The sequence below is a fragment of the Schistocerca piceifrons genome, unplaced genomic scaffold (genome assembly GCF_021461385.2).
Source record: "Schistocerca piceifrons isolate TAMUIC-IGC-003096 unplaced genomic scaffold, iqSchPice1.1 HiC_scaffold_2521, whole genome shotgun sequence".
In the NCBI taxonomy this organism is placed as follows: Eukaryota; Metazoa; Arthropoda; class Insecta; order Orthoptera; family Acrididae; genus Schistocerca; species Schistocerca piceifrons.
Genome location: NW_025728467.1, coordinates 3,252,245 through 3,266,185, shown reverse-complemented (window position 1 = coordinate 3,266,185; position 13,941 = coordinate 3,252,245).

Genomic DNA, 13,941 nt, shown 5'->3' with positions numbered 1-13,941 from the left:
GAACCCAAGTACTTAAACTTACTCACATTAGTCAGATCTTCACCATTAATTAAGATGGTTCCCATTTCATGTCTGTCTGATATCATGTACTTGGTTTTCTTCAAATTAAGGCACAAACTGTGTTGCACCACCCAGTTGCTCCATTGTTGAGTCTGGCTTTGCAAATCAAGCTTCTTTTCTGCCGCCAGTATCACATCATCAGCATAAAGAAGTGTCCATGGTAATGGCCAGTGCAGTTCAGCTGTCACGGTGTCCTATCACTGAGAAACATTTCACATAAATACACTTGAATGTGCATCTGGAGGAGAATGTTCAACTATTTATTAATTACTTATGTATTGTCATCATAGAGGCTCTCCTTTGTGGCTAAAGTCATTAGTAATATGATACATCAACATGTGTAAATTTCTGTACATAATAGTCTACGTTTTCTCCACTAATTCTCTAATTCTTCACTATCAAAATACAATATAATTCAATAAAACTTAACAATAGCTCCAAATGTGAGTAGATATGAAGAAAGAAATACACACAAAAGTAATAAAACAAAAAGAAAAAGTAAAACTCTATTAAGTAGCTTCGTATGTAAATTTCTCAAGGTACTTGCCATTTGAGCTACCTGTGTACATCTTTGAGTTTTGCCTACACTGAGTGGAAAAATGACGACAATTAAGTCATCTGTAATTAACTGTCCTGTTGTTACCTCGCTGTGCAAGAGCATAGTTGCCATTGTTGTTCCAACCAATAACTAACATATTCCAGAATGAAATTTTCGCTCTGCAGTGGAATGTGTGCTAATATGAAACTTCCTGGCAGATTAGAACTGTGTGCCAAACTGAGACTCAAACTTGGGGCCTTTGCCTTCCTAATATGCCAGCAAGTTTCATATCAGCACACACTATTATGCCTTAGAGTGAAAATTTCATTCTCGAAACATCCCCCAGGCTGTGGCTAAGCCATGTCTCTGCAGTGTCCTTTCTTCCAGCAGTGCTAGTTCTGCAAGGTCTGCAAGAGAGTTTCTGTGAAGTTTGGAAGGTAGGAGGCATGGTGCTGGCAGAATTAAAGCTATGAGGGTGGGTCATGAGTCATGGCTGTGTGGCTCAGTTGGTAGAACACTTGCCCGGAAAAGGCAAAGGTTCCGAGTTCAGGTCTCAGTCAATCACACAGTTTTAATATGATAGGAAGTTTCAACTAAAGTATTTATATTAAGACTGATTTGCAACTGAATAGTATCTCATTTACGGACATAAGAAAATATTTCACTCATCATGCAGAGAGAGAGAGAGAGAGAGAGAGAGAGAGAGAGAGAGAGAGTGTGTGTGTGTGTGTGTGTGTGTGTGTGTGTGTCTCTTTGAGCACTACTGCCATCCTTTCATAGCACCTCCTTATTCACGTATTGTCTGTCACCCATCTCCTCTATTCTGCAGTTCTTAGTAACAGCCATATTTATATATGCAGTAGCTTCTCAGAACTCATTTAGTTCATTGCTAAAAATAATGTCTGTGGAGGAGAATGTAAGAACGTGGTGCATGCCCCCAGCAGCAGACATGCCCATGCAGGACCTATGCAACATCTGGGCACGGCTGGAAGCAGCAGCCACAGATGGTGACAACATTGTAGACCTGAATGGTAACATCACCAATGGCATACCCTGGTATATAGGAGTGGCTCCAGGAGAGCATCCCACAGACAATAGATGCGATGGCCTCCAGGAACCTAAGTGAGGGTGTGGGTTGGTGCTGACAGAGTGTGAAAAATTTTCATTCCTTGCCATGCCTAGCATCTCCACTGAAAATCAGAATGTCACCAGTGGTGGTGCATTAGGATATGGAGAGAGAGAGAGAGAGAGAGAGAGAGAGAGAGAGAGAGAGAGAGAGAGAGCGTGTGTGTGTGTGTGTGTGTGTGTGTGTGTGTGTGTGTCTACTAAATCACTCATATACAGAGTTGCTATTCATTGGTAGTCTATTCCCACACCACATAATATGAATAATGCCAGATATAATTTTCAGTCTTGGAATATATAGTGTACGCACTTGTACTTATGCTCTGCTCCATCACATAAAAGTACAGTACCTAACTGCTCACACCCTACTGTCTTTCCATTAACAGTTCTGGATGACTTGTGCAGTTATCATACAGGACACGCTTCAAAACTCACAAATGGGATTTCACCACAGCAACTGACACTGTTCGTCCTCTCCTGAATACACATCTCATCTTCCCTGTCTGGTGTTGATCATGACTGTTTGTAGCCTTTCCACGAGATGCCAAACTGTAGCTCTGTGATTTGTGTGCCAATAACAAGAAAATGATGGATTAATCATTAATAGAAAACAAGAGTGACATAAAGGGAATCAAACTGGGTTTTTAGGACTAATTATTTCATGTTTAAAATGATTTGTGTCTGCATTTTGCAAAAGCATGATGATTACTCTTTTGATATCATAACATTTTTGTCAAAACTGTTTCAGTTTCCCATTGTCACCATTTACAATTTATTTTAAAAAATTTAAACTTTGGATAAATCCTTCCAATTGCAATATATTTGAAAGTAAGAATATCACCCTGTTGAGAAAATTTATCAACACAGATTTTAAAAACGTGATGGTATAAAAATGGATTGCTTGAAATCATATCTTCATTAATAACTTTTGAACCACACAAATTTATGAGATATTTTTTTTTCTGAAACAAGAACAGCACGTCTCTCAAACTGACAAGCTTGTTGGAACTTAGGATTCAATTTTTACCAGTCTATTTTTAGTTAGCAGTGAATTTGATATTGGATTGGACTGTTTTGTTTAAGGGGGCAAAAACAACTGGGGTCATATGTGGCCAAGTCAAAACTATAGAGCCTGAAGACAGAGAGGAGTCAAAAAATGACTACACATCAATCCCAATCAACATAAGAGAAGTCAGCTAAAAGTAGGGACTTGTACAAAGGTCTATAAAGTACACCAAAGAGAAACAGAGGTCCAGAACTAAAAATTAAATGGCCTTCGCCATAAAAACTAAAATGAGGTCGACAGCTCGCCAGTAACTCAGATGGCAAATCCAAGTGGGAATGTAAACAGTTAAAAAAATGGGAATTCCATCAGGAAATGGCAGACACCTAAAACTTGGGTGCAACAACTGCAATAAATCGCAAAATCGTCAAGGAAAAGGAAGCCGGAGATGCCCAACAGAATACACGCCATTATAGGGTTAATGATGATGGCAAAGAGGACAACACTCATGACAGAACACTGAGGCATACCAGTTTCCTGGATAAAGGTGTCTGACAAGGCAGAAGTCACACACACCTTGAAAATTCTGTCTTTTAAAAATTCCTGAAGGAGACGGGGCAGGGGCCACTGAGGCCCCGTGTGTAAAGAGTACAGAGGATACCAGTTCTTCAGTAGTTGTTGTAGGCCTTCTCCAAATCAAAAAAATATGGCAACAGTCTGGTACTTCCACAGAAAACCATTCATGGCACTGGTGGACAAAGTAACTAGATGGTCAACTGCAGAATGGCATGCTTGAAGTCCACACTGTGCAGACATTAGTAATTTGCGAGATTGAAGCCACCATACCAGCCGGGCATGAATCATACATTCTATCACCTTGCAAACACAACTGAAGAGAGATGGGGCAGTAGTTGGAAGGATGGTTTTTGTCCTTACTGGCCTCACGTATGAGTATGACAGTGGCTTGATGCCAACGTCTGTAAAATGTGCCCTCTGCCCAAATGTGGATGTACGTTTGAAGGAAAAAGTACTTGCCCACAACAGAAAGTTTCTGCAACATCTGTATGTGGACAGCATTTGGCCCTAGGGTGGAGGATTGGAATGGACTGAGAGCATGATCTACATCCCCCATAGTAAAGGCGGATGGAGGAAGGCAGGGTGATAGTGGGAAGATTTCAAAATTTCAGCAAATTGGCAACCCCAGGTATTGAAGATAGTAGCAGGCATTCTCATCGTAGACCCTATTGCTGTTAGGCTGGAGATTGGCGATTGGATCTTGGTCCCAGAGAGCTGTCAGAGGTTGGCTCACACAACAGAGGAAGGGATAGAACTGTTAAAATAACTAGTAAACGAAATACAGCTAGCTTTTTTGATATCTCAAAGAACACAACAACACTGTGCATACATCTGTTTATAATGAATGCAACTTGCCACTGTAGGATGACAATTAATAATTCGGAGAGCACGTGTCTGTGCATGAATTGAGTTGAGGCACACCTCAGACCACCAATGGACTGGGACACGTTGTGGTAAGGTGAGAGGTATGGAACATTCTGCATCAGCCTTAGTAAGCTCCCACTTGGAGTTGCATGCAGGTGGGATAGGAGTCAGTAACAGATGGCACATGGGAAATGGTTGCCTGAGTAGGTTTCAGGAAGAACAGACCACTCAAGATGATGGGCAAGCTGGGCAGTCCACAAGAATACGTTCAAATGGGAACAGGTGTGCAAAGAGTCAGAAAGGAATGTGGGTGCTCCAGTCTTTATTTTGTTTTATTTATTTATTTATTTTTGATTATGGTTTGATGGTGCAAAACAACCATTGTAAGAAAGTGCATGTAAATCAAGAGGAATTGGAGTGAAACTGAAGCCGGAGGGAAACTAAAAAATGGAAGGCGAAGGTGCTATTGAAGGGGGTTGTTTTTCATGAAGAGAGCTTCAAATGACTGATGTCTTCTCATTAACACTTATAAACTCAAGGACGGGATCAGTGGAATGCACATCACCTGCTAAAAGGGAAGATATATCAGGTGACAGCTGTAAACAGGTGAATAGCAGATTAAAGAAGCAGCACTGAAGTAAAAGGTGTCTCATTGTCCATGATCGAGTAGCGGTAAAGTGGGAGAGGAGCACCACTCAAAAGATGTCAGTGGCTAAAATGACAGTGCCCACTCTGGAGTCTAGTTAAAATTACCTCCTCCCAATGATGAGGGTGGAAGGAAGAGGTACAAGAACAGAGAAGAGATTTAATGTCCAATAATTTATCATCCTGGAGTGCGGAACAAAGTGTGTGCCATAAAAGAGCAACACGATGACATAAAATACTCTGTAGATCGGCAAAGGGAACCGTGCGAACAGTGGGCCGAGGGAGAGAGACTGCAGCCTTTGCCATTATATCGAATGCCTCATTTCCATGTATACCAACATACCCTGGGATCCAGAGGAATGCCACATAGATGCCTTCCAAGAAGAGCAAGTGGAGGCAGTCCTGGGTCTGGTACACCAGAGGGTGAAGGGGTAAAGAGCTTGGAGGTTGAGAAGAGAGCTGAGAAAATCCAAACATATAATATACTGTATTCCTAGATGGTGAAAATTTATTGGACAGCATGGTGAACAGGGTGAAGCTCCACAGTAAAAACCTAACACTTGTCAGGAAGCCAAAATCTAAACAGGGTGCCGCCAAGAACATAGTCACTCCCGACACCAAAGGTGGTCTTGGAGCCATCATTGCAAATAAATGTCGCATCCTCTATTTGTGTGCCTAGAGCAGCAAATGCCCGATGATAAACTGTAGGGGGGTACTATCATTGGGATGCTGAAAAAGGTCATGGAGAAGGCAGGTCAAGGGGTGAAGCCAAGGTGGTGTCGTACCCCCATTTCTGTAGAAAGTTTTAGGAAATTGGAAGGAAAGTTAAAGTAGCAGTTGACAGAAGTGGACTCCCTGTGGTGGTAGTAAAGAGGAAGGGCTGCCTGCATACCCTAAATCCAAGGAGACATTGAGAAAATGGCATGGGTCAGATAAGCAGGTATGGAAGACAAATGACAAGTGTAACGACTCAGAAGGACAGTGCGCTGAGTTGACAGCAGATGTTCAGTAGTCTCAGAGTAAAGGCTCTCCATGGGGCTAGTGTAAAATGCTCCAGATGCGAAATGCAATCCATGGTGGTGGACAGTCTAGATGCCAAAGAATAGATTGCTGTGCACAGGAGTAAACTATGCTTCCATAGTCCAATTTCGAGTGCACTAAGGCATGATAGAGGCGAAGGAGGACCACTCGGTCCATTCCCCAGGAGGTACCACTCAGAACACAGAGGTTGTGAGGGATCGCAGACAGTGAACTGAATGATATGAAACGTCAGTTTTCTGTCAAACTTAAGTCCCAAGAATTTGGAAATATCCACTAATGGAAGGTCAACTGGGCCTAGATGTAGGGAAGGCATATAGTACTCCGTATGATGCCAAAAATTTACACAGAAAGTCTTACTGGGAGAAAATCAGAAGTTGATTTCAATGCTTCATGAGTGGAGGTGATTGAGACATCCTTGAAGGTGTCATTCAAGAAGGCTGATCCATTGAGAGCTGTAGTAAATCGCAAAAGCATCGACAAAGAGGGAGCCTGAGACATCAGGAAGTAGATAATCCATAATTGGATTTATGCCTTTGGCAAACAGTACAACACTTAGCACAGAGCCTTGGGGCACCCCGTTTTCTTGGAAGAAAGTGTGGGGTAGAGTAGTGTTAACCCGAACCTTAATTGTGCGTTCTGTCATAAATTCATGGACAAAAAGAGGTGGCCGACCTCAAAAGCCCAAAGAGAACAGTGTGCAGAGGATGCCTGTTCTAGAACAGCTATCTTAAACCCTCTGCAGATCAAAAAATATTGTTACTGTTTGGCGTTTCCTGGGAAATTTGTTCATGATATAAGTGACGAGAGCAAAAAGATGGTCAACTGCAGAACAGTGCTTTCAGAAATCGCATTGGGCAGGTGTTAAAAGGTTTTGGGACTCCAGCCACCAGCCTAAACGGCAATTTACCATATGCTCCAAAATCTTACATACACTACTCGTGAGAGAGATTGAGCGATAGTTGGAGGGGAGATGCTTTCCTTTCCAGGTTTTGGAACAGGAATGACGGTAGCCAACTTCTGGGAAAGGCACTGTCAGCCCATAGTCTGTTATAAAGGTGAAGGAGGTAGCACAGACTAGGGTATGATAGGTGCAGCAACATTTGGATGTGGATACCATCTCGTTACAGAGCAGCGGGAGGAGGAGAGTGCATGTATGAGTTCCTGTATAGAAAAAATGGCTTTGTAGCTTTCATGATTTTGAGAGAAAAAAGTAAGAGGTCACTCTTCTGCTACCAATTTCTTTGAGAGAAAGGCTGCTGGGTAATTAGAAGAGTTTGAAATATGAGCAAAGTATCAACACAATGATTTAGAGATTAAGACTGCATCCACTAAGGTATCCTACACAACAGTTAGTTGAGAGATTCGGAAATAACTAGATGTTCCAGATAGCCGTCAGAGTCGACTCCAAACAACTGATGAGAGAGTGAAGGTATTGAAGGAGCTGGTAAAGAAGTCCCAGCTTGCCTTCTCGCTACTGCATATGATGCGACAGCATCACGCACGTAACTGCTTATAGTGGATACAATTGGCCAATGTAGGATGATGGCAGAAAACATGAAGAGTTCATCTCGATTCATGTACTGTATAATGGCACGCCTCATTCCACCAAGTAGGCTGAGGGTAACTACCTCTGGGTGGCACTGTGGGTGAGACATGCCATGACAGAGAAGGAGACGAACTGTGTTTCTTATGAGCCTTCTTGGAAGCATGACATTGAGAGGAAGGAGGAGTTGAGGGTTGTGACATCTGGGTACATAAAAAGTCTTCATGAGTAGTCTCTTTTTTGGAACACCGGGAGCCAGTTTTGGATGATTTAGCAGGAGCCAATGAATGTGGAGCCTTGATGATGATGATGATGATGATGATGATGATTGGTTTCTGGGGCACTCAACTAAATGGTGATCAGTACATGTACATATTACCAATCTGTACACAGTTTAGTGTAGCCACTATCATGAATGATGATGGAATGATGAGAGAAACACAAACACCCAGTCCCAGGCAGAGAAAATCCCCAACATGGCCAGGAATCAATCCCTGGTATCAGTGTTACAGAGGTAGCAATGCAAGGCACTAGACAATGAGCTGTGGACTGGAGCCTTAGAGTGAGCAGGTAATAGTGGGAGGTTGAACAGGGGATCTATGGGCTGGCTGATTGGACGACTGTGGCATTAAAGGTTAGATCATAAGTCTGCATGGCTACCACTTTAGTAGGTAGAGGACAGTGATATATTTACCTACTGGCAATACAATGGGTTTTCTACTGGTGAATAACTTGACAAGCAGCAAAGGTAGATACCTTTTCCTTCACTGGGTTTCCCGAATAATTTGTTCATCTTTAAAAATTGGGCTAATTCTAAAGGAAGCACCGTGGTCACCCATACAGTTGATGCTGCGAGTGAATGGGGGTGGATAATCACACTCATGGGTATCCCTCCCACAGGTATCGCATTTGGCCATATTGGAAAGTGACTGGCTGGTATGATTAAATCTCTGACACTGATAGCAACGTGTATGGTTAGGGATGTAAGGGAAAAAAAGATGGCTCTGAGCACTATGGGACTTAACATCTGAGGTCATCGGTCCCCTAGAACTTAGAATAACTTAAACCTAACTAACCTAAGGACATCACATGCATCCATGCCCGAGGCAGGATTTGAACTGCGACCGTAGCAGTCGCTTGTCCTGGATTGGAGCGCCTAGAACCACTTGGCCACTGCGGCCAGCTGGGGATGTAAGAGCAAACTGAAATTATCTCATATCCCACTTTGATACTAGATGGAAGTTGGACTCCATAAAATGTCAAGAAGAGAGTGCAGGTCAGTACCAATTCCTTTTCAGCACTTTTCAGAACTTGATGTAAGGCAATTACTCCGGAGCCTTGGTAAAAATTGCTGTTTTGAAGAGCGTGCTGCAGTGCATAGTGTGAAGCAGTTGCCCTCTGTTTCTGGCGGTGGCACCGCTGTGGCAATCGCAGCTTTGGTTTCCCCCTCTGGTGGGAAAGGGGAAAGGTAGCCTGTTCATGTGCATTTAAGGGGCTCTATGAGCTCACTATGGGGCGAGTTGGGAGCAGTTGGTCAGCTGGGTCAGTGTGGGGCAGTTAGTGTCTGTCTGTTGTTTGGAGTGCTAGTATGTCCGTCATGTGGATCGAACTTTAAAGCCAGCAAAATGAGAGTCTTGCCACTCTGCCAGTAACAGAACTCAGCTAGTGGTCGCCTGGTCGGGGCTGAGTTCCTGCATCTGAGTCTGTGCACTAGTCTGCTCAAGTTGTTCAGGCAACGGTCATTGGCGGTTGTACCGATCAGTTGGTCGGTCGTGCACTGAGACACAAGATGAATTGCCCGCCTTGAGCATCAGTGCATGTGAGGTCGCCACGTGAGTCCAGTGGGCTGCACCATATAGCGAAGGATAATGGCTTTGCGGCCGGCATGAGAGCAACAGGAGTCTACCCATGACAATGGTCTGGCCGGTGCTATATGCGACGCTGTGAGACAGGAGATTGGCACGCCTTCATGCATCTGTCGAAGCGGCTGGCAGCGGATGGTTTGGGTGAGTGTTTTGGGGTTGCTGTGCCAGGTCTTTGCCAGACATCGCAGTTTATTACAAGTTAGTGATTCGTGATATGTTGTTTCATTTACTTGTTAAATTCTACTTGTTTTCTTGGTCAGTCTCTCATCCCCAGCTTGCTCATCTGTCTCTCGTCCACATTTGTTAGGCAGTTAGTGTCTGTCTGTCAGTCTGCCGTATGTTAATAGCTGCCTCTGTCAGGTTTGTCGGATTCAGTGTTAACAAATTTATTGCTTGAAGTCTAATGGCTGAATTCCTGAAATATGTTTTTATCTTGCCTATCATCTTGATAGGTGTTATATGTATAAAGTAGAGCATGTTTGGCTAACCTTGTATATTTTATGTAAGACTGCATTTCATGGGTTTTTATTTAAATAGTCATTTTTGTATATAAAGTTGCCACCGTCCCATCATAGTTTATGTGCTTGTGTGAGTTAAAATTTTTAGTTTAAAGTAATCTGGTGTGTTGCAGATTTGCACCAGTGTAGTCTTTCAGACGTTGTTGTGAGCGGTCATGATTGCAGCCGTGTCAAAAGGGAGCGGCAAGGTTCTAAGCCCGAAAGCTCATACTGTCAAAAATTTGTTCTTTCTGGCGCTGAATAAATTGTAACTTGATATTTAGAGGATGCTTTATAATTATAATTTTAAATCTGTTTCTAAAAAAAGGCTTTTAGGAATAAAATTTCCATTTTTTGAAAGAAATTTGATTTGTTTTCATCAGTTACTCACTGGCAACTAGTTCCACGTTCACATTGTGTGATTAAATGTGTTAATGTTCTTGATGAATTGCTAGTAAGTAAAGTAAATTCTTAAGAAAAGGGTTGAAAGGAAATTCATGGTTCAACTCCCTGATCAGACAAGTAATTTTGAATGCCTTAATTGCATAATCTATTGAGTTATCAGGTATAAACCACTCTGTGTGATGAGTTTAACAAATGGTGCCCTTCCACCTGGAAGGTATGTAGCAGTGTAGTTCAAAGCAATTTTTGTGTCTGGAGGGCACTGTCTGTTTCTAACAACAAGGTGCCATTTCGTAACTGGGAACAAGACTTTGCAGGACCTGCAACTGCATCGACACCTTTCTGAATAATGAAAGTGTTTACTGTTGAGAAATCTTGACCTTTGTCAGACCAAGAAACAACTTGGCAATTTGGCACTTATATAAGAATTTTCTGTGTCTGATATTCATCTATCTTTCTCTTGCGAACAGAAGTTGTAGATGTAGAAGAAACAACTACAAAAGTATCGCTCATGATTACTGGCATCTCTGATCTTTCACTCCTTCCTAATGGGTGCCCTCTTTGAGGGCAATACCGCCTTAGGTGACTGTCCGCACCTCAGGTCACACCTACTGAGAACTGGATGGAGGGACAAATTGGCACATTTGGAAGGTCCCAGACCAGGTAAGCAGCCTTTGCTGGGCCTGGCCACTACCAGGGGGTATGTACATGTCCTACGTGCCTAGCTAGGTTTAGAATTTTGCCCTCTGGTTTGTCATCATCCATTACATTACCCACACTGTCATCAAGAGAAAGTATTGAATTATTTGTGGTGTTCATAGATTTTATGTATGATCAAAATTTTTTGGGGTTACTTATAGAATCTGCAGATTAAATATTGCTTTCAAATTCGTTAAACAATCTCTCATTGACGTTTTGACAGCTGCTTTCATTTTACATAATTTATGTTTGTCAGCAGGGCAGAGACTACGTTTAAAATGACTTTGCAAAATTCTCTGCTTTCCCAGCAACTTCCTAACATGTTTGTTGATCCAAGGTGGTTTCTTTCCCTCTCCTATATTTTTGCTAGGCACATATTTCTCTAGCATATAGTGGACAATACATTTAAATTCCTACCAAAGATGCTCAATATCTTTGTGTCCCGTGGTGAATACTTGGAGCTGACTATGAAGATATTCATTAATGACACTTTTATTGGCTTTCCCAAATAAAAAGACTCTATGCTGTTTCTTTGGGTTTTTTTTGCAACTTCCCCTGACATAAAAGCCACAATGAATTTATGGTCACTAATACCTTCTTCTAGATTAACTTCCTCAAAAATATCAGTTCTTTTTGTTGCCAAGGTATCTAATTGTTCCCATCTCAAGTTGGTTTTCTAACCAACTGCTCAAGGTTGTATGTTGAGAGGGAACCTAGAAGAACTTGACATGAGTCTTTGCTTCTGCTTCCTGTGATAAACGTGTAATTTTCCTGGTCAATGGACGCCAGATTAAAGGATCCACCTATAACTAATGGATAATTTGGAAATTTATTTCCTATGTACTCAAGATTTTCCCAGAAATTTTCTGCAATGTTTGTTGAGGATGCTGGTGGTATATAAAATATCCTAATACAATGGTTACTCCTTGTCTAATTGACAGCTTGATCCAGACTATTTCAGAGTCTGACCCAGTATCGATCTCAACTGCATTTAAACAGCTTTTAGCTGCAATGAACACACCACCTCCCATAGCATCAGTCCTATGCTTCCTAAACATTGTCCAATCAGAGTTCAAAATTTCACTGCCATTTATGTCTGGATTCAACCAGCTTTTGGTACCTAATACAATAATCGCCTTACTACTGATTATTTCGGAGAGTAACTCCGGAATCTTGCTACAGACACTTCAACAATTTACTAACATGAGATTTAGCAAATTTAAATCTTTTGGAATGACCTATTTAGGCCAACTAACAATTTTTACAGTTGGCACACCCATACCAGTGTCATGAACTGGTAACTTTTCAGGCCAACGGTTTATTTCCAATGGGAAGGAACCAATTCCCAAAACTCCCATGTGCATGCCACAAGTACTGTGCTATCCATGTAGCTGCTTCCTGTGTGGAGGGCACCACTTATCTATCAAGGGGAGTCCTACAACCTTCCACCTCATAGCATAGGTCAAGGAATCTACAACCATTTTCATCACAGACTGGCATTGTTGGTGCCAACATATGCAACAATCTGCAGCTGTCTGCACCTCACACACTCGATAGCCAGTGGAAGAGTCTCTTCCACATTTTGGTCAAGGCCCCCCAGCAAGCACATTGAGTGAATTTTGGACTTCTTACCCAACCTAGCTGCTATGTTCCTGAGGAGCTCCATGACCCGCCTAATATTGGAGCTCCCAATAACTAACAAACCCCTATCCCCACATGCCCATCTGCACCTTGCTGAAGGAGCGGCCACTATCCTGGCATAAGATGCATTCTGATCCAGCTCAGCCTCCCCCCCACCCCCCAAGCATCAGATAGCATAGCAGACAGAAACTATTAGCAAAGCGCATGGGATTTGGCACGAGCCTGCGTCCCCCGTGCAGCCTTCACCTCAAGGCAAGAGACCTCGACACAGTCTACCGCCCACACTGAAGTGAGAGTGGGCCAGCCGGCTCAGTTGCACCTGAGGCGGCTCAGTGACAGAGAGTTGTGACATCCCCCCCTGCACATCTAGTACAGCAAAGGCTGCCCCAGGCACCTCATCCCCACCACAGCACAAGGTGGCACTACGGACCCTGTCGACTGTCGTCATGAGGTCCACAAAAGCGTCGGCTTGCTCGTGCTGTCAGTCTGTGAAGTCCAATGCAGAGAAATGGTCGGCGGTGCATACTACCGACATGGGGGCCAGCCGGGCTGAGGCATCACATGGCAACACAGTCGAAGAGGAGCTTCGAGTCAGCAAAGGAGAAGACCGCGTGCCTCTGTTGGACTACTTCGAGCCTCACCAGTTAGCAGAGGAAGACTCAGGTGGTGTTTGGTTGGAGGGACATAGGAAGTTTTGACAAGAGTACTCCTCCTGCCAGTTGTGTAGCTGGTGGCTTTGCCTCTCGCCTCTCGAGGTGAGAATTTGATGGCTCGTCGCACAGCTGGATGGGGTGACGGTGATGTTACCTTGACACTGGGTGATTTCACAACCTCATACTGTATTTGAGGCTGCACGTCTACATGGCCATGTCCTTTGTGGAACGAGGGATAACGAGAACAGAACTAAAAGTGCCAGATGGGGGAATGCAGGGTTGGTCACTGACCGATAACTTGAGCCCAACTGGACAATGCACTTTTTTCTTTACCCAGATCTCCTGGACAGCCCACACATCAAGATATGTGAGACAGTCCTGAGAGGAGGTGGCACAGCTGCCATTGCATTTGATACAGAGAGGAGAAGGAGGCGGACAATCACCCTTGTGTTCATCCCTACCATTTGGTTGGGTGTCAGAAAGATGTTCTAGTATGGTTGAAATGATGACACTGATATCAGTGCATCAGGTTTGGAATGTACAGTCAGAGTGTAATAAATACATAGCCTGCCCTGATCTTGGACTGAAGCATCACTATATCAAAGGTGAAAATAATAGTGCTTGAGGGCACTAAGGAGGAATCTACCTTTATCCTCATATGATGGACAGGAATGACACCCTGATCAGAGAGGTAGGCCCTAAAACTGGATTTTGACCTCGATCAGTCCATCAAGCAGCCTAGTATAAATAACACTATGGGAAGAATTCAGAGTTCTGTGGGCCTTGACA